The 25,985-nt window shown below is 49.8% G+C and overlaps 1 protein-coding gene and 1 non-coding gene across 5 annotated transcripts in view; one reads left to right on the top strand and one right to left on the bottom strand.

Annotated features, from left to right (window-relative positions):
- BCAS3 (BCAS3 microtubule associated cell migration factor) overlaps nt 1-25,985 on the bottom strand; it is a 3,943,855-nt gene that overhangs the window by 2,313,345 nt on the left and 1,604,525 nt on the right. The window lies entirely within an intron of this gene.
- On the top strand, nt 237-398 carry LOC138490624 (U1 spliceosomal RNA). The gene has a single exon (XR_011275561.1). It is a non-coding gene; the product is annotated as a U1 spliceosomal RNA (small nuclear RNA).

Below are 25,985 nucleotides of genomic sequence, written 5' to 3'. Positions count from 1 at the left end.
TATACAAATCTCGGGCCGAGCAGCACCTGATGGGAGAAAGGAACTGCGCTACAATCTGCTCTTCTGCTGGGCTCTGCCTGCTGGAGCTTCCCCCTACACGCGGGACAGGCAGCTCTGCAGACGCTCAGAGCTTCCGGGGATTGGGGGGTTGGGACTGGGTCAGGGCCTGCCTTCTCACCCTCGCTTAGCGGGGCTTCCCAGAACTGACCCAACCCCTGCCCTCTTGCATGCAACTCATACTTAGCTGGCAGGGGAGAATGTGATCTCAAGGGCAGATCTCCCAGGGTGAGACTTACCCATTGCACATCGGATTTGCTGACCCCTGCTATGTTCCCAAATGCGGGATACACGACTGCATTATGTCTGGTAGTGGGGGACTGCGTTCGCGCTCTCCCCCCTGATTTATTGGTGAAAGAAAAGGTAAAGTGTGCACTAGGCCTGCTAGGTTGCATACTTTTAGATTGTGCTCACATTGCGTTTCATCAATTAGGTTCACCTTTGGGTGATCGCTTTTCCACATTTTATCTGTTGAATTGAATTATGCTTCTTTCATCACCACAGAAGTAATGTGTATTACAGAGATAAGCTGCCATATGTATTGGGCACACTGCACATGCTCAGGCAGCATCAATCATGCTTTGTACAGGACAATGCTGGCCTAAATTGGGAACAGCCAGCATAGACATGTTGCTACAGAGGCATATTTTGGGTACAACCAGCATGACAATGTGTTACATCAGTGACAGTGCTGTCTTACACTGTGGACACATTGATCATTAAAATGTGTTGTGTTGTAAAATATTCTTTTCTGCTGTTGGTGACATGGAATTTTCATGTTCCCCTTTAGAACTGATTGTACACTTATGGCTTTTTGGTCACCTTTTCTGCTGTAAAATGCACCATTTCAACCCCATATTTGAATATTTGAAAAAAAATTCTTGGGGGGGGGGGACCCCCTCAAACCCTCCCTAGAACCTTGTAGCTCCCTCGCTAAGCTCGGTCGCCCCCACTATTTCAGAAAAATATTAACACAGACACTGAAAGAAATCACAAGCAACTAACCTTTGATCACTGCCCATGACACCAAAAGCTATCCTTGGGACTGCATGGCCATCACTGCCTGTGATGCTATTGTGTCAAAGGTCACACAATATCGCTTTTTAATATACTGCTTTGGGTAAGGTTGTTGACTTTTGGCTCGCCGGCCCACTGGGTGACAAAAAGTTAATGCGTTGAGGTGGGAGAGACCCAGAGAAGCAGAGAACCGGCCCCGGAGGGGTGAGTTCAAGCCCCAGTGAGGACCTCATAACGCAGGGTGCATATTGGCTGCAGAACGAAACGAGGGGGTCCACCTGTGCAATTACAGATCTCAGCAGCCTTGGGGCTGTGATAAAGACACTGACTGGAGCCGTCCTGAACTAGCAGCCTCAGGAGGGGTCCATCAAAAAGGGGCAGCACAGAGCATTGTGAATGGGCACTTGTGAGCCTGCGTGGGGGAGATTTGATCCAGGCTGCCAGCTCTCATAGTGAGGTGAGAAGGCAGGAAAGCGAGATAATGGCTAAGAGGCAAGAAGGGACGAAGAAGACAGACTTTGCACTAACGTGGAAGGAGCCCGGGCTACACAGAGGGCCAAGGCGAAAAGCGAGAGCCGGGGGGCCCAGTCCTGATAGCACCCCCAAAGTGGGCACGGGGTTAGAGAGGCGACAAAAAGAGGGAAAAAGCAGCCTCCACCCGAGAGAGAAAGAAAGGAGAACAGAGGAGAGCAACACAGAGAAGACTCCGCAGGACCTGCCAGAGGTGACCAGGAGAGGGGCATAGCAGAGACAGGAGTGCAATAAGCCAGATAAAGGGCAAAGGGACAAGGCGACCCACCGCCACCCACCTCAAAGGGTACTGTGCTCAGCCATAAGAGCCCTAGAGGCGCAAGATCTACCCAAGGCAAGAGCACCAAGAGGACCCCCTTTCTCGGACACTGAAGGGCAGCCCTTATAAGGAGGGAACGGAGAAACCAAGGGGAAAAGTTCCCAAAACCTGCACCAGCACTTCAGGAACTCTGGCTCTTGAGGAGGGAAAACACAGAGCGGGTAGCCGCCCAGAGGAGGCCATTAAGAAACTCCAACAATACAGACGATACAACCAAAACTTCCAGGGGACTGTGTTGCGGGGCCCAACCGAAATGGCCATGGCCGTCACGAAAGATGACATTGCTGGGATCATGGCAGAAATCAGAGCGCTTCCATCAGACATCCATATCTGAAATAAGGGGGAAGGTGGAGCGAACAGAAGGTAAGGTTAAGAATCTAGAGACCAACCAAACCAATGTGGACTTAAAAGAAATGAAGCTGAATGCTAGAATGACTGACATTGAACTGTGTGAAGAAGAAATAACGCCCATTGGCCTGTCAGAAAGGGAAGGTGAAACCCCACTGCAGGTAGAAAGAAAAGTCCAAGACATAATAAATCTCATGTTTGAAGATGAAGGTGGAAAAGTGGTGTCAATTGAAAGAGCACACAAGGGGGGCAGAGCCTTCAGAGGAGGACCCCGCTTAATTGTGGTCAAATTCCTAAGCTATAAAGAGAAGGCAGAAATTCTCACAAGGGCAAAACAGAAACAGGTCTTGGAATTTCAAGGATCGAGAATAAAAATATTTCAGGACCTGTCCAACTTTACTTTGGCAAGGAGAAGGGCATGCAAGCCGCTCACCATGTGGCTCACGGAGCAGGCAATCAGATACAGGTGGGGATACCCATTTGATTTAACATTTGAATACAAAGGGGAGAACTATAGAATCACCATGCCTGAAGAAGCCAAACAAGTCCTGAAAAGCCTAACTGATCATCTGGGCTCCAGGGGTCCAGTTGGCCCCCAAGAACTTGCATCCTCACAGGCAGATGAGCAGGGAGGCTAAATGGGAAGAAAATACTTCAGGCCGAACCCGCATCCCTGCCAAAGCTTCCATGAGAAGGTATGGAAAAGGGTAGCATGTGAGGCACTTACTGACCAGTACAAAGCACAATACACAATTGCAAAAGGAAAAATAGGATAATGGAAGGGGAAATGAGCTCAGGAGAACTGTTAGATGTCCTAGGGGTGGACGGTGGTTAAACCCTGGTGGCCCTCAGTTTTGGGAGGGTGCCTCAAGCCATGGAGCTAGTGCCCGGGTTATGGACCGTGTTTCAGTTAACAGGGTTAATTATGGTTAATGTTTGGGGAGGGGGGGCATGGGGAAAGCAAGCGGTTGCGTAAGCCCAATCTGGAGGTGTTGAATGTAAGGAAATTCAGGCTACTTTGGGATAAGTGTGAGAGCTTTGATCTGCCATAATGGGAACTGGACTGGAGGGGATAGAGATGTCCAACGCAAGATCGGGGAGAGCAATGCTAAGGGTGGGCACATTAAATGTCAAGGTTCTTAATTCGCCCAACAAGAGATCCCTGCTAGTAAGAGAATTTGAAAGAGCTGAACTAGATGTTCTCTTTATACAAGAGACCAGGCTCAAGGCGGGGGAGGAAAGAGCGCTGAGGGGGAGAACGGTGGGGCAAACATACTGGGCTTCGGGGAACAAAAGAAAGGTGGTGTGGGAATCCTCTTAGTAAACGGGTGGAAAACCCAACAATAGAGGCGTCAGAGGGAGGCAGGCACCTGGCAATCCGGGGCAAGTGGGAAGCGGCGCGAATCACCGTAGTGTGAGTTTACACGCCAAACCAAGGGCAGGGGCCGTTCAATGAGGCTGCACTGGCCTCTATCAGAGGGAACGGGGAAGATCTGGTAGTGGTGGGGAGGATTTTAGTGTCTGGGCAGACCCCCGTATGGACAGGCAGCAGACGAACCAGCGGAGTAAGAGTCCCGCTGGAAGCGAGGCTACGCGGTTTATGCCAACTCTCGAGGATGAGGGCTTGGTGAACCTATGCAAGTCATGTAATCCGGGCAAAAGGGGATATACATTTAAATCAGAGGTACTCAAAACCTTCACAAGGATTGGATATCTGTTGATTGATAAAGAGAATAGATCAAGGGTCAAGTATAATCCGTCCAGTAGCCTGGTCGGATCACAATATGGTCATAGCAACTCTAGAGCAATAGGGGATGGGCCAAAGAGAGACCAGGTGGAAATGCAATGAGACCTTATGGAGGCACAAGCTCTACGTGGAGGAATTAAGCATAGCAATAGAGGAGTACTTCCAATTTAACAATAATGGGGAAGTGGATAAGGGCACGGTATGTGAAGCGGGAAAGGCAGTATGGAGGGGCCACCTCATACGGGAAGGGGCTAGGCGCAAGAGGGAACGGAAACTGCGGGAGTACAAACTAAGGGGCGAGATTGTGGAACTCGAGGAAAGGCTGCATGCTCAGGGCGAGTATCGCAAAGAACATCTATCAGCCCTTAAAGGAAAGCAGGAAGAGTTGAGGGCTCTGGGGGCGGGGGACATAATTAGGAAATTAAAGTTCCTAAAACAGGCATACTATGAAAAGAGGGACAAGGCAGACAAGATATTAGCTGCCAGACTCTGGGCACAAAGGGAAGAGAGATGGGTCGAAGCGATTCAAACAGAAGAGGGGAAAAGGGTATGGGCGGTGGGGGAAATAGCTGGCCAATTTGCTAAATACTAAAGTCCTGTACGCATCAGAAGGGGTCAGAGAAGGGAGGGGAATGGCAGACTACATAGAAGTGGCTAGTCTGACACACCTTAGAGAATCAGAGCAAGCCCTCTTGGAAGCAGACAATACCGCAGAGGAGGTGCAAGTGGCCATAAAAAGGCTTCTCCCAGGGGGTGCTCCCGGAGAAGATGGCTACAGTCTGGAATTCGACAAGAAGTTTTCAGACGTCCTCGCCCCCCACCTAGCTACTCTTTTCAACCATATAAGGGAAGTGTGCCCTGTACAGGAGCCCAAAGGGGAGGGTGGTAGTGAACAATAAACTCTAAAGTGAGATCACCATGTCTAGGGGGACCAGGCAAGGCGGCCCCCTTTCACCACTCCTATACGCCCTGTATATGGAGCAATTGGGTAACAACATAAGGAAATACCGTCAATCAGGCTTAATCGTTGGAGAAGTGGCTCTCCCAAAAATTGCTATACCAGTATCAGATGCTTCCAATTTCCATACCCAGCTCTCACTTCACAGAGGTAAAGGGAATGATTGTCAAGTTCCTATGGCAGGGGAAAAGGCAGAGGATATCGTATGCCACGCTGATCCAACCAAAGGAGGAGAGAGGGGTGGGTCTCCCAGACATGTATACCTATTACCATTCGTCGCAACTCAGGGCCATAGTTCCACACTTGCGGAGCAAAAACAATGGGTTGCTATCGAGAACTATAGAATGAGGCCGGTTTCATTAGGTGAGTGGCTTTGGGCCCCAAGGAAATCCTTCCCTGAAAGTGTGCTCAAACACTTTGTAATGCGGTTCCTCCTGCAGCTGAGGTGGAAAAGGTGGGAAATAAAAGGTCTTACTACCTGGCCTTCACCCATAAACTGCATTTGGGCTTCCACGATCCGGAACATCAGCAAGCCGCTACGATTGCAGGGATGGTGCGCGGCAGGGCTCGAACAAGTAGGCCAGCTAATAAAACGAAATGGGTGTATAACACTCCAGGACTTGGAAACCGGTCTGTAGATAGGGCCGCTGGATGTGTTTAAGTACCTGGAGCTCAAAGGGTCCCTGACAGCGGAGAAGTGGAGAGAAAAACTTATGATGGAGCTTACCCCAATGGAAAAGGTGCTGACCGATTACACCTATACTAGGGGTCTCATCTCAAAGCTGTACATGACTTTACTGGAAGCAAGTGGGAGCAACACCGATAGTCTCCAAAAAAGATGGCAGAAAGATATGGGCCCTATGATGACAGACATTCTATGGTCCTGTATGTGTAGATCAGCGCACAAAACTTTATCAGCCCAGTAGAAACTTCATGTTCTAAAGCTGCTACACAGGTGGCAACTCGATCCAAAGAGGCTCTCAAAAATGTTTGTGCAAACTAGTCCCATGTGCTGGAGATTATGTGGTGCCCAAGCGGACTTCTGGCACATGTGGTGGGCATGCCCGAGATCGCAAACCTACTGGAAGGAGGTCCTGGGCTGGATTAGAAGGGCGGAAGGGATCTCTCATTACCAGGATCCAAGGCTGGTTCTATTCGGATTGGAACAACAGGACGATCAATTGAAAAGGGTACCGCACATGACACTTCCTCCTGCTGGCGTTGAGGGCATGCATTACCATCACCTGGAAGTCTGAGACTCTCCCGATGGAAGCAATGTGGGCCCGCAAAGCTAAAGAACTATATGAGATGGAAAACATTACTGGCCTCTTGCATAACATTTCTCTGTCCAGGAAAGTGGAGTGGGCCCCTTTTTTAGAGGCCTATAAATGACAGTTCCAAAGCTGCACGTGAATCAATCCCAGAGGATCAAACCTGAAATACTTGTTTGAGTGGCTTTTCGTCATCCGTTTGATCTATTAGGGCGGGGAAGGGGGAATGAGGGGAGGCGGTTTAGAACCATCCTTTTTCACATGATGTTTGTATGTAATGGCAACGTTTTCTTGAAAAATGCTTAATAAAATCAAATAAAAAAAAAGAACAAGTTACTTTCTTACCTGGTAACGTTCTTTCGATGGGATGGTCCGACAACGTATTCCATATCTATAACAGGTAATGTCCGCAGCTGTGCTGCAAATCTTTGGCGTCTCCGTCGATGACGTCGATGCGCCGTCCCCGAGGACCTCCTCCGACGGCCGACGTCACCCGATGTGATAAGTAGGACGCACAACGCCGATAGCCTGAGTTATAGTTTTTTTCCCAGAACGTGTGCCACCAGTTTTCTGCCAGTCAGACACACAAGGCTTTGCGGAACGCAAGCTGCAATTGCAAAAGAAATTCTGCAGCGGGGAAGGCAGGGAGGGAGCGATATGGAATACGTCGTCAGACCATCCCATCGAAAGAACGTTACCAGGTAAGAAAGTAACTTGTTCTTCGAGGGGATTGGGTCCTCCAACGTATTCCATATCTATGACAAGACTCCCAAAGCAGTATCAAGCAAGGAGGTGGGAAAGAATTTAGAATACCAATTTAGCATGCCAAATCAAATTGCGGAATAGAGAACTGCCTTGCCAAAGGCCAGATCTTGCCCTCTGATGGAATCGAGGGAGTAGTGACGTACAAAAGTATGTACTGAAGCCCAGGTGGCTGCATCACAGATGTGACAAATAGGAACTTCCCTCTGCAGGGCAGTAGACGCAGCCACTCCCCTGGTAGAATGGGCCCGCAAACCAGCCGGAGGGTCCTTACCCGCCAAGCGGTAACACTCGGAGATAGCTAAAATAATCCAACGAGACAAAGTCTGTTTCGTCACAGCTTGTCCCAAACGCTTTCCAGCGTAACCAATGAAAAGTTGATCATCTACTCTGACCCGGGACATGCGCGAAATATAAAAGCTCAACGCTCTCCTAGGATCAAGCCTATGGAGCCTCTCCTCTTCCTTACCAGGATGTGGAGGAGGATAGAAAGCCGGAAGAACAACCTTCTGGCTCAAATGAAATTCCGAAACCACCTTCGGAAGAAAAGAAGGACGAACTCTAAGGACAATCCTGTCCTTCTGAAACACAGTGAAGGGTGGCTTAACTGAAAGTGCCTGTAACTCACTCACTCTGCGAGCGGAAATAACCGCAACCAAAAACACAGTTTTCAGAGTCAACAGCCTCAAAGGGCAAGAATGTAAAGGCTCAAACGGAGCACCCATAAGAAACTTAAGAACAAGGTTCAAACCCCAACCTGGCACCAAAAAAGGTGACGGAGGGAACACATTAGTGAGCCCTTTCAAAAACTGCGAAATTAAAGGAATCTTAAAATAGGAACACTCTTCAGACGAGCGCTTAAATATGGACAGCACCGCCAGGTAACCTTTAATGGTCCCCACTTGCAAGCCCCTGTGGGCCAAAGAAAGCAAAAAAGACAGAACCATGGGAATGTCACATTGAAAAGGATCCACATTCTGAACTCTGCACCAGTCGCAGAACTTTCTCCAACGGCAACGGTACAGAGACTTTGTTGTCGGCCGCCTGGCCGAGAGCACACCTCCATCACGTCTTCAGAGAGGTCCCAATCCTTATACCTCAACCTTTCAGAAGCCAAGCGTGAAGATTGAGGGATCTGACCTCTGGATGGAGAACCTGACCCCCCCCTCCCGTGAGAGCAGATCGTCTCGGTAGGGAAGACGACGTAGAGGGCAGATGGACAAGTCTAGAAGGTCCGGGTACCACGTCCTCCGGGCCCACGCCGGAGCAATGAGGATCATCCGGGAACCAAACCTCCGTATTCTCTGCAGCACTTGCGGGATGACGGGGACTGGAGGAAACGCGTACAGCAGTGGGAATGACCACTCCACCACGAACGCGTCTCCTAAGGCTCCTTTTGGAGGAAATTCCCACGAGCAAAACCTTTCACACTTCCGGTTGACACTGGAGGCGAAGAGATCCACTTGAGAGGTCCCCCAAAGGGCGAAGATCTCCAGGAGAATCTCCTGAGCCAGCTCCCACTCGTGAGAGATCGAGCTCTGCCTGCTCAGAGCGTCCGCCGTCTCGTTGTCGTCTCCGGCCAGATGAACAGCCGAGATCGAAACTTCCTGCTGGATGCCCCAGAATTCGAGCTGCATCGCCTCCCTGCACAGCGGAAGTGACCCTGCCCCCCCCCTTTTTGTTGAGGTAGTGCATAGCCACCGTGTTCTCCGTTAGAATCAGGACACTCTTTCCGCGCACAGTCGGCAGAAAAGCCTTCAGGGCTAGCCCGACGGCCCTCAGCTCCAACAGATTGATATGGAGTCTGGACTCCGACGGAGACCAACGACCGCTGACTGTCAACTCGTTGGCATGAGCTCCCCATCCCGTGAGGGATGCGTCCGTCATGATCGTCACCTCCGACCAGGGCAGACAAAATGGGGCCCCCTTCATCAGATTGCCCTCGACGGCCCACCACAGAAGGTCCCGGGCCACCGAGAGCGGCACCTGAACAGGGTCCGACAGCCTGCCGGAGGACAGACCACTGGAGCTTGAGTGCCCACTGCAAAGATCTCATCCGCAGACGAGCCTCTGGCACCAGAAGAATGCAGGATGCCATGAGGCCGAGCAGTCTCAAGAACTCGGACGCTGGGAGATCCTGGGCAAACTGAAACTTGTGCACCATCTGCTGAATGTGAAGAGCCCTCACCTGAGGAGGAAAACACTGCCCCAGGGACGTGTCGAGCACTGCTCCGATGTACTGGAGCCGCTGCGTTGGTGTCAAATGGGACTTCTTTAAATTGAGGGAGAAGCCCAGCCTGTGAAGGGAGTGGCAGGTGACGGACAGATGATCCAGGACTTGCTCGGGAGAGCTCCCCATGATCAACCAATCGTCCAGGTAGGGGTAGACGTGAATCCCCCCTTTCCTGAGATGCGATGCCGCCGCCACCATGAGCTTGGTGAAAACCCTCGGGCAGAGGTCAATCCGAACGGCAGGACCCGAAACTGAAAGTGCGAGTCGCCAAACGCGAACCTCAGGTACTTCTTGTGCTTGGGATGGATCGGCACATGGAAGTAAGCATCCTTGAGGTCGAGAGACACCAACCAGTCCTGAAGTTGAAGGGCCTGGAGGACTTGAGAAAGAGTCACCATCTTGAACTTGTCCTTCCTGAGGAGTTTGTTCAAACCGATGGGTCTCAATCCCCCGTCTTTCTTTGAACTAAAAAAATAAGGGGAATACCATCCTTGTTCCTCTCCGCTAAAGGCACCAGTTCTATGGCGCCTTTCTTCAGCAGGGCTTGAATTTCCTGCGCAAGGAGCGGATCCGGACACTTCAAAGAGAGGTTCCCTGGTGGATTGTCGTGAGGCCTCTGCCGAAAAGGAAGACAGTAGCCGTGGGTCATGATCTCCAGAACCCACACATCCGAAGTAATGGCTTGCCACTCTACAAGATGCTGCTCCAGCCTTCCCCCAAACGGCGAACCATGGGACCTGGCCTCATGACTGAGTGGTAGTGGCTGCGGCGTTGCCTGAGGGTAAAGAGGCAACTGCCCGAGCGGCCTTGGCACCTCAAGTACCTTTATTTCCACCTCTGGCACTCTTACGATGGCCCCTTTGACTGCTAGAACCTTTCGCTTTACTGAAGGACGAGTAATAACGAAAGGAACCTCCCCTCCATTGCTGTCCCCTAGGACGAAAAGGCGGAGGTTGGCAAACTGCAGCGCCCAACGACTTCGCTGCAGCTTTGGAGGTCTGCAACCTCTCAAGGCTCTCGTCAGCCTTGCTGCCAAAAAGGTGTTCACCGTCAAAGGGCATGTTGAGGAGCCGGGACTGCACATCAGGAGCGAACCCAGACTTCTCAACCACGCAAACCTGCGCATTACGGTGCTCGCCGCTATGGACCGGCTGACACAATCCGCCAAGTCCAAACCCGACTGAACGGCCTCACACATGGCATCCTTGCCATCCTGAACCATAGCAAGGAAACCATCCCGTTCGTCCCCTTCGGGAATATGATCAGCCACTAATGCAACACAGTTCCACAGAGTGTGTGTGAAATGAGACAAGGCAAATATGGAGTTGGCCGCCTGAAGCACCATACCCGCAGAAGAAAACACTTTCTTTGCCCAGGCATCAAAACGTTTGTTGTCCCTATACGGAGGGATGGTATGATACAACACCTGCTTTGCCGGGGCCGTAGCCGCCTGCACCACCAAACTCTCCGGGGTGGGGTGCCTAGACAAGTAGCAGGGGTCGCTACTGGCTGGACGGTATTTTCACGACAAAGACTTGCCCACTGCCGGGAGACTCTCTGGAGCAGTCCGGAGCAGTCCGAGCCGCTGCCGCCCTTCTCTGCAAAGCCATATGAAAAGGCAAAACCGGGTCAGTGGGTGGACCGAGATCAAGGATGTCCGTGAGATCATCCTGAACAAACTCCCCTGGGGGAGCTGACCAACCCAAGTATTCGGTAACCCGAGACATAAGGCGCTCATACGAAGAATCGGCATGAGTGCCAGGCTCCCGCCTACAAAACTCCACCTCCGGAGAGGTGTCCAGTCCACTGGCATCATGGAGCGACTGCAGCAGATCATCAAACTAGCTATGGCCCGAGATAAGGTCATCTGGAACCGTAACCGGAACCAAGCCCCCATCAGAGCCTTCATCACCCTCTGAAATGTACTCCAGGCAGGGAGAGGAAGACCTCTGTGGACCAAAGCAGTCCCTGATCTTAGCCATAGCCTTTCTAGGGGCAAACCCCGTGCCACGGGGCCCCTCCGACACCACCACCTCGAAAGGCGTTGAGTGCATGAACAAGTCGGCGCCGGCGTCGACAGAAAAGGCATCGACGTCAGCTGCAGCGCTGCCAGCATCGGCGGTGTCGACACGGGCCTCGAAGCCAGAGCTCCGAGCGTGTCTCTCGACAACCTAGGCGCCGAGGGCGTCGACGAGCCCCTCGGAGGCGGAGCCTCGAGAGAAACCGACGACCTCGGCGCCACAGGCGTCGACGTCTTCTTCGAAGACGGCACAGGATCACACGGTCTCGAGCGCGTTGAGGACCGGGACCTGGAACGGGCATGGCGAGAACGGCTACCCTTGTCCGAGCGGGATCTCTCCCGCGAGCCGTGCCGACCACCTGAGCCCGAAGGCGTACGGGCGGTGTCTTTCGACAGGTGCCGACCGACCCCACTCGGAGGCGCGGACAGACCGGTGCCCTGCGATTCAAGAATCGCTAGCATCTGCTTCCCGAAGGAAGCCCATTCCTCTGGTGTCGCTTGCATGGAGGGATAAGCGACCCGCCGACGGGTGGAGTCCTCGGAAGAGGACGGGGAAGGCGACCTATGCCGGCGCTTCCGGGAATGCCTCGAAGAGGTGGAGGAGTGGCGAGACCGACTCTTGGAAGGAGACCCACTGGACTTCCGACGACGCGGAGAGTCACCCCTCGAGTCATCCGTCGAAAGCCCCGCAGACCTCGACTTCCGGGGCTTAGACACCCGGCCTACCGACAGCTTCTTCTTGCGTTCCCGCAAGGCCTTTGCAGTGAGCGACTGGCAGTCGACACAGTCGTCCGTATCGTGGGCCTCCCCCAGGCACAGGAGGCAGGCGTCGTGCGAGTCCGTGACCGACATCTTGGACCCACAGTCCCCGCAGTTCTTGAAGCCCAGACGCGGGGTTGAAGAGGAGAAAGACATCGCCACGAACCGGTCTTCACAACAAACCGAACAGGTTCAACGAACCGAGAATTGAAAACAGCAAACTCCAACGAGTCGAGGCGTACCGAGATTCACGAAGCGAACACGTTCGCGGAAAAAACGGAACTGAGGCTATGGGCGTCGTGCGTCCTACTTATTACATCGGGTGACGTCGGCCGTCGGAGGAGGTCCTCGGGGACGGCGCATCGACGCAGGACGCAGACGCCAAAGATTTTCCAAAGCAGCACAGCTGTGGACATTACCTGTCATAGATATGGAATACGTCGGAGGACCCAATCCCCTCGAATGTATTTTTAACGCACGTACTCTGCCTGTGCAGACTATTATCGTCTCCAAATTTCAAGTGCTCTGAGCGACTGTTTGTTTTTCCACTTGTTCCCACCCACCTTGAGCGCTTTGAAACACTTGCCTGTGTGTAGGGGCTATATAAATAAAACAATACCATACCATACCCCGCCCTAATATTTTTGGAAAATATTATACAAGTGCTCAGTGAAAACGTTTATGTGTAGCAGAGAGATACCACATAATGTGTTAAGGTCTATGCCCAATGGAACTCTGAAAACCTGGAAAGGATGCAGATTGTGTGAAGAGCATTGTAGCTTTCTGAATATCCGCTGCCCTAATACCATATACGGATAATGCCAGGCATAGTCTATACCCATTATCAGTTGCAGACTAAGCAAATGATATTGCAATGTTGCTCTACACTTATTGGGTAATGTTAGCAAAGCTAAATCATGACATTTACTTACTCAAAATCATTACTGGGCAAATTAAAATTGTATTTTATAATGGTGTGTGTCAAGGGTACAGCTTGTGTGACATATGTACAGAGAACAGGAAGCATGGGATGAGGTTCCCCTTCCAAGTAGTCTGCTTACTTACAGTCAGTATCTGAGCTGACAGTCGGGTTGCATAGTGTGGGAGAAGCTTTTGCTTAGGCCCCATGAGTAAAATAAATTCTGGTGCAAACATAAAACAAGCATATGTAGGTACAAGTCTGGTAAAACTTGGCAGAGCCAAGGTAGGCACAGTCAAGTTTGTCTGGTAATATCTAAATGTGGCCTGGTGCTGAAATTAGAATCACAATGCATACAAGAGGTAGAGTCAAGCATAGGAGTCATTGGTGGGGAGGGAAGCTTATTTGGGTAATGTGTGCAGGTATAACTTAGTTAGATCTTCTGTTCATGGAGGCACGTTTTCAAACTCTCAAGGTTGTATTCTGTTTTCAGAGTATTTAGGATTTTATGTTCACCCTTGCATAGTAGATATGATATGATATGATAAGGCATTTGTAACGCGCCTATACACAGGTGTGTCAAGGCGCGAAAAAAAAAAAAAGTAGGGTAATGTAATAGGCTAGACCAGAATATAAAAACTAGTTAATATAATTTAGCGTTGTTAAGAGAGAAAGCAAATGTCAGGCAACTGCTGTGGATTGTCCCTTATTAATTCTTGAGAAGTTGGGAATGGTCTGTGTGCGCTGCAAAAACTCTGCTGAGCGCCACCCAGAATGAAGCTGGGAAAGGGCACATCCGCACGGCTTAGAGGGAACATTGCACGCAGGCCGGTTTTGGAGATACGATGCAGGAAAGAGAGAGATATGTGAAATGAGGCAAGAGGTTATTGAAATTTCCATTAGAAATAGAGACAAGCACTGATCTGCTCAGTGGCAGGGAATTGTGAATTGGAACTGGACATGTATTCCACATTTTGCAGGGAAACTCTCAATTATGAAATCCAGTCTGTGTGCTACTCCCAGCTGCTAGTGATTGGAAAAAAAACAAAAGGGGCAGGTGGATATCTGGGAGATGTCACAAGGGATACTAGGGGAGTGCAGCAGGGAAGCAGTTTGGTTAAGGGTGCTGCAAATATTACAATAGAATAAAAGGAGCACAATGGTTAAAGGGCAGCAAAAGATGGAGCAATAGATGGGTGCTAAGCACGAACAAGGCAAATAAGTGACAGTGTAAAGTGAGGATCAATGCATGGATCCCAGGTCTGATGGCAGCAACACAGGACTCTATTCATCACTGGAAGGTGAAATCCAGGAAGTGACAGTGGAAGTCTCCCTAGTACATGCTAATCTGCGGAAGGTTTGCTAGAGAGTATTGGAGGTAGAGCAGAGGGTGAGCACTATAGATGAGCTGGCATTGCTCAGAAACTAAAGGGCTTACTGGGAGCAACGAAGACCTTGGAAGCGAAGGCAGAAGATGCGGAGGGTCGCTCCCGAAGATGCAATACATACCTGATGGGGGTGTTGGAAGGAGGGGGAAGGACCAAGTGTGAAATTGTACGTAGAAACACTCATCACAGGGAGACTACGCCTCAGAGGTCTGTCGAAGTTATTCACAGTGGAAAGGGCCCACAAGGTGTCCGGGAACAGCCCTGTCACCAGAAGTACAACCAAGGGCAATCGTGGCTAAAATATTGAACTTCAGAGGCAGAGATGCGATTCTGCAGGAGTCACAGAGAGTTGGTCAGTTTGAATTAGGCAATGCCAGAATTCACACTTTTCCAGATTTTATGCAAGAGGTTCAGAAGCACAGAAGATCATTCAATGCGGCGCAGTGGTGCCTGTGCGAAGTAAATTAACGCTGCAGGAAGTTTGGAGCAGAATGAAGTCCACAACGCAGAAGCCTGGTCAACAGGGAAACTGAGAGAAGGGGAGATTGATGCACAAGAACTAACAAAGACTTATCGGTGGAGGATAAATGCATCAGTGATGCTATCGTCTTGGGTAGTGTGACGATTCACTAGGTGTCTTCACTTATACCCAGAGGGAGCCCTTTCCCATGACGATAGGGAGGTGAGGGCACTACCCAATAGTCCACCTAAGGGGGTTCTAATGCAGGAGTACCTCATGGGGAGGTACTCCCCACCTGCAGACAAGTCCGACCACCTAGGGTAGAGGCCCTCAGTTGACATCGCACCCCAACATTCTTTGCCCCCCCTTCCATCACAAACCCCTTTCTTGAGGACAAACATATGTACTATTGTAATACCTTCAGTACAGCCCAGGTAGAAAAGACTAGGACGAGGAAGATCACAGAAGTTTGAAAAGGACTGGTCAGGCAAGTACAAGCTGGCCCCGGGAGGCATGAAGATGCAAATGTCAAAAGGAACAAAGGACTTTCCGCCAGGGAGGACCTGGAAACAAAGTATAAGACGAGACACAGGACTATACAAACTGTCAAGCCCAGCTGGGTCAAGCCAGCACAGGAGTAGCAAGAGGCGAAGAAGCTGCCAAACGCTGGAGCCAAGAAGCGGCAAAGACCAGAAACTGGAGGACGCGAGCTGGAAGCAGAGAGCATCTCCAGCGGGCCCGATGGCAGCGGATCCAAGGATCACTGGAAAAATGCAAGGCAGTGGCATGATCTCCCGCTAAGGGTGGGCCGTGTAGTCCCACGACGACACAGTGGCTGCAGGGAGCTGACTGATGTAGAAATGCTGCAAAACCACTGAAGCTACCAAAAACCGCTGGAAGCCAGGAAGAGACAGACGTCAGTCTCTGGGAGAGCCAGCGCCGTGCAAGCACCTCCCAACAGCTAACATGAGTCAAGGGTGGACTGGTGGGGACAATGGAAGAGTTGAGGGGTCTCAGCTTCCAGCCATCAACTTGGCGGAGTCTGAAAGTGGGCCAAGAAGGGACAGAGATCATAGAACGAACAAAAAGTGCATCTGAGGAGTGCTTCTTTGTCTTAGTGGAGACAGTGAAACCACCGGCCCCCAGAGAAGGGTGGAGGACCCTATAACGAATAGAGAGTGCATCCGAGGAGTACTTCCTCGTCTCAGTGGAGACAGCAAAACTACTGACCACCAAAGAAGGGTTGGGGACCACACAACGAAGAAACCGCATCCAAGGAGTTCTTCCTCGTCTCAGTGGCAAGAGAGGACCACCAAAGTAGCTTTCATTGCCAAAACTCACCTCGGCCTCAGAGAATTTTCCAGCACCCACATCCCTTATGCAGAATTGCTTTCTGTCAAACTCCCCCTGTCACCGACAAGTACCATTCTCTTGCACCTCATTTACCGGCCACCTGGACCTATCGCCTCATTCGAGGAAGACATCTCAACTCTTCTCACCCAAAACACAAAGCCAGGATCTCAGATTATTCTACTGGGACACATGAACGTGGACCTACACGATACCAAAGACTCAAACGCTGTTGCTCTAGAGAAAACCATCTCACAGATTGGCTTCAAATCTTGCATCCTCAAACCCACACACAATAAAGGCAGAACCTTGGCCTGGTTAGCCGACTTCAATTGCCCCACTACTATCCTCAACAATGAACCGTGTGCATGGTCTGACCACCACTGCATCACTTTTTCCATTCAGGGAAAAGCGCCCCACGATTCCAATACTACCATAGCCCCGCCCACCCTAGCCAGGAATAAGCGTAACCTTACACCTGACTTATTACTACCCTTGCTACATCACATTGGCAACATTCCACTGAATATCGACATAGACCCTACCGAGCTAGTCGATAATTATGAATCCACAATGAAGCATGCTATCAACCTAATTGCGCCCCTAAAACGAAAAAAAGCCAAACCTACCTCCCATCTAAACAAATGGTTTACTCCTGATCTAAAAATACTCTAACCAAAAAAGGGCAGCTGAAACTATTCCCCTCTCTAACAAATAAGGAAAATTATCTGACCACTGCCCCTGCTTACAAAATTGCCATCACTAGAACAAAAAAGGAAATCTACAATGAAAGAATCCAAAATGCCAAATCAAGCACCAAGGAACTCTTCACAATCCTGAAGGAACTTGAGTCTCCTGCACCCATCATAGACGCATGCTCCAAAAATGAGACCTGGTGTGCTAACATCCAGAAGGCTCTTTCAGATAAAATAGCTCTCTTACAATCAAAAATCACCTCCAAAAAAAACAACCTTCCACCAAACTTGCATCCTCCCAAAGGTACCAGTGGAAAAATCCCTTCATGTACCCCCTTCCACTTCTCCCAAGTTTCCGTCAAAGATGCGGAAAATATCATTCTAGGAATTAAACCATCCAACTGTCAGGGTGACATGTGCCCTGCAGTCACCATCAAGGACAATGCTAGAGAATTAGCCACATTTATCACAACCTTGATAAACGCATCATTCAAAAATTGGTGGGTACCTGACAACCTCTAGGAAGCATGGGTCATGCCACTATTAAAAAAAAAGGCTCTTGACCCCAATGTACACACAAATGATAGGCCCATCACCACGGTCCCGTTTCTGTTAAAGATCCTGGACCGTGCAGCTTATATACAAATTCAAAGACACCTTGAAGAAAAACAACTTATTAGGCCTCCGGCAATTCGGATTTATACCTAGGCATGGCACCAAGACAGCACTGTTAGATCTCGAGATCCATATGGATGAGCTCAAAGACAGAGGCAAGCTTACCATCTTCTTGCTCTTGGATCTTTCAGCTGCCTTCAATTTGGTAGACCATTACATTTAGACCCAACACCTAACCTCAGCAGCCGCATTCTCATCTAATGCAGCCAGTTGGAGCAAATCCTTCCTCTCAAATAGAACCGGAAAGGGTCTTCTCACCTACGGCCTCAGCACCTCCTGTGCCCATTACCTGTGGAGTACCGCAGGGATCATGTGTATCGCCCACGCTTTACAATATATTCACAAAACTCCTATTCGACCGCCTTGACAATCTGGGTGTCACGTATACCAACTATGCGGATGACACCCAGATCCTAATCACACTCGCTGGTTGTTACACTCATGACACCAAACTGATCAATGCCATTTATTTACAGCTCCAAGCTTGGATGGCCACTAATAGCATTTGTTTAAACGATGATAAAACTGAACTACTTACCATTGGATCCCAAACTCGTTTAAATAAACTAGACGCATGCTATGAGCCATTCAACATTGATGGTAATGTCATCAAAGTTTCGAGGGAAGTCAAAATATTGGGCATATACCTTGTCTCCACTCTGACACTAAATAAACAAGTCTACTCCTTAGCCTCCTCCACAGCGTACACTAATAAACTGATCAATGCGTGCAAGCCCTTCTTATCTACTAATAGCTGCACTACAATAGTAAGAGCACTCATTCTCTCAAAGCTTGACTATTGTAACACACTGTACATCGGGACCTCGGTACGGAATTTTAACAAACTCCAAGTTTTGCAAAATAATGCACTACGATCGTCCCTAAATATCCCGCGTTCCAGTCACATCTCCTCCCTTAGAAGAGAGGCTCAATGGCTACCCATTTATGACAGAATTAAATTCTGATCAGTTGTCATCACACAAATGCTTAGCCAACACAGCTCCCTCGTACTTAACCAAATTCTCGAGACACCATACTAACAGACCCACTAGAACCAACTACCTCAACCAACTCAACATCCCCAAATTCAACCTAAAACAGCAGGTGGCTCCAGCTTCCCAGTGCAAGCATCAAAATGCTGGAACTCCCTCCCCTCTGACATTAGAGCAGAGACCACATTCTGGACCTTCAGAGCCAAAACTAAAGCCTGGCTCCTCAGTCCAAACGACTCCCACGCATAATTCCATCCTGGAGAACGTACACCCTTAGATTGTGTGTTTTACTGCCTTGCATGTGAACCTTGTAAATATATGTATAAATGACACGTTTGGCCTGTTAACTCTCTGCGTTCAGCAACCTGCTTCTATGCTTTTTGCTTTTGTGATCTATGGCTCACTGACTTATCTATAGCTTTAAGGCGATTTGTAACACACCTCCAGTACATTTTTTCTGTAGGGAAGGTGAACTGTAACACACCTCCTCCCTACTTTGTGTCACCTCTGTATGTTCTGCTGTAACCTTGTATCCTTGTACCTAAGTCAAAAGCGCCCAGTGTCACGATTCCTGCCCCTCATGTCCCCAGCCCTCCAAGATGTCAGGCTGGAGCCAGGCCACGATCACCTACATGGTCCTCAAGGGCCTCTCCATCCCTCCAAAGACCCACTTGGAGTCAGACTTGGCGCTTGTGGCACCAGACTCACTCACTCCCATAGGATAACATTGGGGATTGGACTTGTAGTGCATTGATGGGGACAAGATGGATGCCCCCACATATTTCGGTTCCCAGAACTGCATGTGTAGTCTAGTCTTTTGGGTGTGGTTCAGCCTAGAGACACCTGGGATACCCAGAGACTATTTAAGCCACGCCCAGGCTGAGAAACATGCTTTGTGTTTTCTGCACCTGCAGAGTGGCACTCACCGTGTTTGGATCGGTCTCCAGTAGGCCTGCATCTTTCTTCTGCGCCCAGCTCCTGCAAGAACAAGAACACCGTTAGGAACAGCCTTACCTTGCGGCGCTTCTGCCCATCATTCATCGCTCCTTCTGTTCTGCGGGCATCTTCGGCGGTGTCATTCCCATCCCGGCACGCCGCTTCCCAAGGAAAAGCGAAAAGACAGAAAAAAGGCATTAGTAAGCATTCAGCAAATCTTCGCTTATTTTTAAAGACTGTACGAGCTTCAAACGCTTACCTGAATCCCAGCCGCTCTGGGGGAACTCTTTCTCCGGAACCTCTCATCCATCTGCAAGAGGGAAAAGACACTCCAGGTTAGCGTGGAAACATCTAGTGGTGCCGCATACCGCGCTTACTCACCGTATTTCTTCTTCATAACCGGCATCCATGCTGAAAATGTCGCGGCACCTAAAAGACACAGAAAAAGAACTCAGTTCAATACAAATACAAAAGGGTCGCATCGCGCTCTCACTCACCTTCAGCGCTACTCATCTCAGCAGCACGTTGCCATCCCCGGACGCAGGCCATCATCTAAGGAAGGAAAGGAACGAAGTTAGAGAACTGTTCAAAAGACTCATTATACTTACCTGTCGGACTCTTGCCAGTGAATTAACTAGGCAGCAACGAGCCCGCATAAATCAAAGCGCCCCTGCAATGAAAGCAGGACGGAGAGCACACTTTCCAAGAAAACAAGGCCCAGTCTCCAGTCGAGTAGACTCCAGGGAAGGGTTCGAGGTCGTGAGAGGTCATAACAGGCTGAGTGACATCCCCGTGGATACCAGGTGAGCGTTACAGAACACAAAGCCTCACATCAAAATCCACCTGGGCGTCATGGAAATGTCAGAAACCAAGCAGTTAGCCCACATGTTCGGGCAGCTACGTTCCGAAATACATGCAGCCAGGCAGGAGACAAACACCCTGAGGAGAGAGCTGATAGTAGCCAAAGAACGCACAATGATTTAAGCCGGCAACTTCTCCAGTCACAAGCAGGGCATGCACTATTGCCGGGAAGCGTGCCCTCGATGCCAGCACCATCAGCCAATACCGTTCAGATAACTCTTCCTGGGGCAGTTCCCTTGGCCCCGCCCGAACGATTTACGGGGGACCCCAAGAGGTTTGCAACATTCATGAACCAGTGCCGCCTGCACTTCTGTTGTAGACCAGGGGCCTTTCCGAATGACCAATCACGGGTAGCTTTTGTGCTATCCTACCTGAGTGGTAGAACCGCGGACTGGTCTGTACCCTTTGTGGCCCAAGACGATCCTTTGCTGCATGACTTTAGGGGGCTTTCAGCAGGAGATGGAAAAGCTGTTCGCCCGTCATACTCATGGGCAGGCATTAGACAACGAACTTCTGTCCCTACGCCAAGGGAATCAAGATCTATTAACATTCATAGCCACGTTCAATAGACTCGTAGTTGAAGCACAATGGCCAGTGGAGAAGAGAACCACGTTATTTCATCGGGGGTTGCGAGGGGAGCTCAAGGATGTTCTCGCACAAGTAGTGAACCTCCCGAAAGACTGCTCAGAATTCATTGACCTTGTTGTTCAACTGGATCATAGGTTGCAGGACCGAAGAGCAGATCGAACCAGACCGGACCCTCGTCCTATGTATGTGCATTCAAACGACAATATTGCCCGCACAACGGAAGGTTCAGGAGAACTAATGCAAATCGGGGGCGGTCAGATCCCCCTTGACTAACGCGGAAAGGGATAAAAGGAGACAGCAGCAGTTATGTCTGTACTGTGGAAGGTCAGGTAATTTCCTTAAAGAGTGCCCTGTGAATCCACCGAGGAGGACGGTAAGGGCCACGGACAAGGAAGATACCATCAAGGAATCGGAAAACTCCCCAGCCCGGCAAGTGTAGGGGTCCACTTGTCGAGCAAAGAAAATGAACTACAGACCTCCCATTTTGCACTATCTGTGGTCTTGATCAATCACCAACAACCATCTCGGATGCATGCAGTAAGAGCGTACATTGACAGTAGAGCCGTTGGGAATTACATCGACCAGGAACTTGCGGCAAAGATGGGGCTTCCGTTACGCCCTAAATCAACCACCGACACTGTTACCACTGTCGACGGCACGGAAATAGCTTCTGGTCCAGTATCCCAATGCACTGCAGCTTTAACCCTTCTGTGCCAGGATGGACACAAAGAATCTATCGTTTTGGACCTCATTAAGGCACCACAGTTCTCGTTGATTTTGGGAATGCCATGGTTGGTAGCTCACAATCCTCTTATCGATTGGCGAGCAAAAGAATTGGCCTTTCCCGAGACTTGCACCCACACATGTTATTGCCAAGAGAAACAACCAATAGACACCAGAACCTCCACGCTTACGACTGTGGCAATCGGCACCCTACCAAGTGAATACCAGGACTTTCAAGATGTCTTTCAGAAAGAACAGGCTAATACCCTGCCACCGCATAGACCATACGATTGCCAAATCGACCTGATACCCGGCGCACAAATCCCTTGTGGGCGAATTTACGCACTCACGGAACCAGAAAACCAGCACCTGAAGGCCTATCTTGACCAATACCTGGCCAACGGGTTCATCCCACCCTCGAAGTCTCCAGCAGCCAGTCCTCTATTCTTCGTACCGAAAAAGGAGGGGGACTTGAGAATGTGCATCGAATATCGCGCACTGAACCAGATTACCGTAAAAAAAATGTTACCCCCTGCCACTGATCCCTGAATTGCTTGATCAAGTCAAAGATGCCCAAATCTACACAAAACTAGACCTGAGGGGGCATATCACCTTGTTCGTGTAAAACAGGGGGACAAACAGCTTTTCGCACCAAATACGGCTTGTACGAATATCAAATAATGCCCTTTGGCCTTTTCAACGCGCCTGCAGCATTTCAATACTTCATGAACGATGTCCTACGGGAATTGATTGATGTCTGTGCTCTAGTGTACATCGACGATATTCTAGTATATTCTGCATCAAAGCAGGACCACGTTAAACACGTCTGATCCGTATTGGAGAAACTCCGTCAACACCAGCTCTAGGCCAAGCTCGAAAAGTGCTCATTCCACATCTCTGAGGTGGAATTCCTGGGCTTTATTCTCAGCCCGAATGGAATCCGAATGGATGTACACAAGGTAGATACTATCCTGAACTGGCCATCCACAAATGCATTCAAGGGGGTTCAAAGTATGCTGGGTTTTGCAAACTTCTACCGCCGGTTCATCCCAGGATTTTCGCAAATCGTGCATCCCATCACATCATTGCTAAGGAAAAGCAACAAAAAGTTCCAGTGGACAACAGAAGCCGAGGAAGCTTTCCAGGAACTTAAAGCAAGATTCACATCTGCCCCAATATTACGCCACCGTCGTCCTGATCTCCCATACCTGGTGGAAACGGACGCCTCAAGCATGGCTATGGGAGCCGTCCTCTCACAAAAGGACCTCGAAACGGGCCAGTTACACCATGTTGCCTTCTGGTCGCGTAAATTCACACCGCCTGAACTCAATTACGCTATCACAGACAAAGAACTCCTGGCCATTAAGTCAGCATTTAAGGCATGGCGGCACTACCTCTTGGGCACCAGACACACAATCACCCGTAATAACTGACCACCGGAACCTCCAGTACCTAAAAACGGCAAAGGCCTAATCCTCACGACAACTACGTTGTGCTCTTTTTTTTGCTGAATAGGACTACGTGATTACATTTCGACCAGGGGTGAAAAACGGGAAGGCCGATGCCCTTTCCCGTATGGGGGTGGAAGAGCAAGGGTATCAGACCCCTGACCCAACAGCAATCATCCCGAGTGACAAGCTCCTAGGAATCACAGCAACCATAACTCAGAAAGAATTACATGAAGAAATCCAAACCTGATGAGTCCGGAGCAATTACAAGCGTGGAGTGCACAAGGACAACTTTACATGATAAAAGATCAGTTGCCCTACTTCAGGAATCGTTTATTCTTACCAAACCAAGAACTACGAGAACAAGTAATGTCTGGTTATCATGATTCCTTGATCGAGGGCCACCCCGGAATCGCTAAAACCCTAGCCAAGGTAAAACGAAATTATTGGTGGCCCACGTGGCATAAAGACATTATCCAATTCATCCTATCTTGTGGAGTGTGTGCTCAAAACAAGTCATCCAAGCAGAAACCGGCTGGGCTATTACGACCATTGGAAATCCCACTAGCACCCTGGCACACGTTGTCCCTCGATTTTATTACTGACTTAACACCCAGTCAAGGGCTTAACACTATTCTTGTGGTCGTGGACCTATTTTAAAAAATTGCACATTTCATTCCTCTTAAGGGGCTCCCAAATGCTTCCACTCTGGCAAAGGTATTTATTGAAGGCATTTTACGGCTACATGGGTTTCCTTCAGTTTTGGTCCCAGACCGAGGTACTCAATTCGTATCTAACTTCTGGATAAAATGCTGCTCTATGGCCCAGATCGACATCCGGCTATCCACCAGTCACCATCCCCAAATGGATGGTCAAACTGAGAGGACAAATCAGACGCTCGAGCAGTATCTGCGTTGCATGTTACACCAAGCTGAAGGAAGCTGGTTTGACCTATTATGGATAGCTGAATATGCTTATAATAATTCCCTACACACCGGCACTGGGCAGACACCCTTTTGTACCATGTATGGCAGGCACCCACGTACTTCTGATTTGGACGTTCCTACAACCCTGGAAATGCCAGCAGTCAAAACCTTGCCCACAACCATTTCTCAAACCTTTAAAAGGGCAGCTGAACACCTACTTCAAGCTAAGAATCGTCTAAAGAAATTTGCTGATCAACACCAAGCAAAGGCCCCCAACTACCAAGTGGGAGACAAAGTCTAGCTGGCGTCTAAACACGTGTCCATTAAAGGAACCCAAACTTTCCGTCCAAGATAACTGGGTCCATTCACCGTCACCTCTGTGATAAATCCTGTGACAGTCAGACTAGCTTTGCCGTCAAACATGCAGAGTCATCCTGTGTTCCACGTGTCTCTCCTTAAACCTGTTCATCCTGGGACCCGGGTAGCAACGCCACCGCAGCCAGTAGTAGTCACCGGGGAGCCAGAATTCGAAGTCAAGGATATCCTGGATTCAAAGTACGTCCGATCCAAATTATACTACTTAGTAGACTGGAAGGGGTATGGTCCACAAGACAGGACATGGTAGCCTTGTGAGTACATCCATGCACCTCGCTTGCTTAGACAATTTCATCAAAACCATCCAAACAAACCAGGACCAGACAGAAGAGCTACCTTGAGAGGGGCCTTGAGGGGGTGGGGGGATTGCTGTCATGATTCCTGGCCCTCATGTCCCCAGCCCTCCAAGATGTCAGGCTGGAGCCAGGCCACGATCACCTACATGGCCCTCAAGGGCCTTTCCATCCCTCCAAAGACCCACTTGGAGTCAGACTTGGCGCTTGCGGCCCAGACTCACTCACTCCCATAGGATAACATTGGGGATTGGACTTGTAGTGCATTGATGGGGACAAGATGGATACCCCCACATATTTCGGTTCTCAGAACTGCATGTGCAGTCTAGTCTTTTGGGTGTGGTTCAGCCCAGAGACACCTGGGATACCCATAGACTATTTAAGCCACGCCCAGGCTGAGAAACATGCTTTGTGTTTTCTGCACCTGCAGTGTGACACTCACCGTGTTCGGATTGGTCTCCAGTAGGCCTGCATCTTTCTTCTGCGCCCAGCTCCTGCAAGAACAAGAACACTGTTAGGAACAGCCTTACCTTGCGGCACTTCTGCCCATCATTCATCGCTCCTTCTGTTCTGCGGGCATCTTCGGCTGTGTCATTCCCATCTCGGCATGCCGCTTCCTAAGGAAAAGGGAAAAGAACAGAAAAAAGCCATTAGTAAGCATTCAGCAAATCTTCACTTATTTTTAAAGACTATACGAGCTTCAAACGCTTACCTGAATCCCAGCCGCTCTGGGGGAACTCTTTCTCCAGAACTTCTCATCCATCTGCAAGAGGGAAAAGACACTCCAGGTTAGCGTGGAAACATCTAGTGGTGCCGCATACCGCGCTTACTCACCGCATTTCTTCTTCATAATCGGCATCCACGCTGAAAACGTTGCGGCACCTAAAAGACACAGAAAAAGAACTCAGTTCAATACAAATACGAAAGGGTCGCATCGCGCTCTCACTCACCTTCAGCGCTACTCATCTCAGCAGCACGTCGCCATCCCCGGACGCCGGCCATCATCTAAGGAAGGAAAGGAACAAAGTTAGAGAACTGTTCAAAAGACTCATTATACTTACCTGTCGGACTCTTGCCAGTGAAGTAACTAGGCAGCAACGAGCCCGCATCAATCAACGCGCCCCTGCACTGAAAGCAGGACGGAGAGCACACTTTCCAAGAAAACAAGGCCCAGTCTCCAGTCGAGTAGACTCCAGGGAAGGGTTTGAGGTCGTGAGAGGTCAGAACAGGCTGAGTGATGTCCCCGTGGATACCAGGTGAGCGTTACACCCAGATACCCTTGGGTGGGGTGCGCTATACAAGTAAATAAACTAAACTAAAGTAGGGGCCCATAC

Source organism: Ambystoma mexicanum, chromosome 9 (assembly GCF_040938575.1).
Source record: "Ambystoma mexicanum isolate Mex_15411 chromosome 9, UKY_AmexF1_1, whole genome shotgun sequence".
NCBI classification, from domain to species: domain Eukaryota; kingdom Metazoa; phylum Chordata; class Amphibia; order Caudata; family Ambystomatidae; genus Ambystoma; species Ambystoma mexicanum.
Note: the sequence above shows the minus strand (reverse complement) of the source record. Positions and strands in the feature narration are given on the sequence as shown.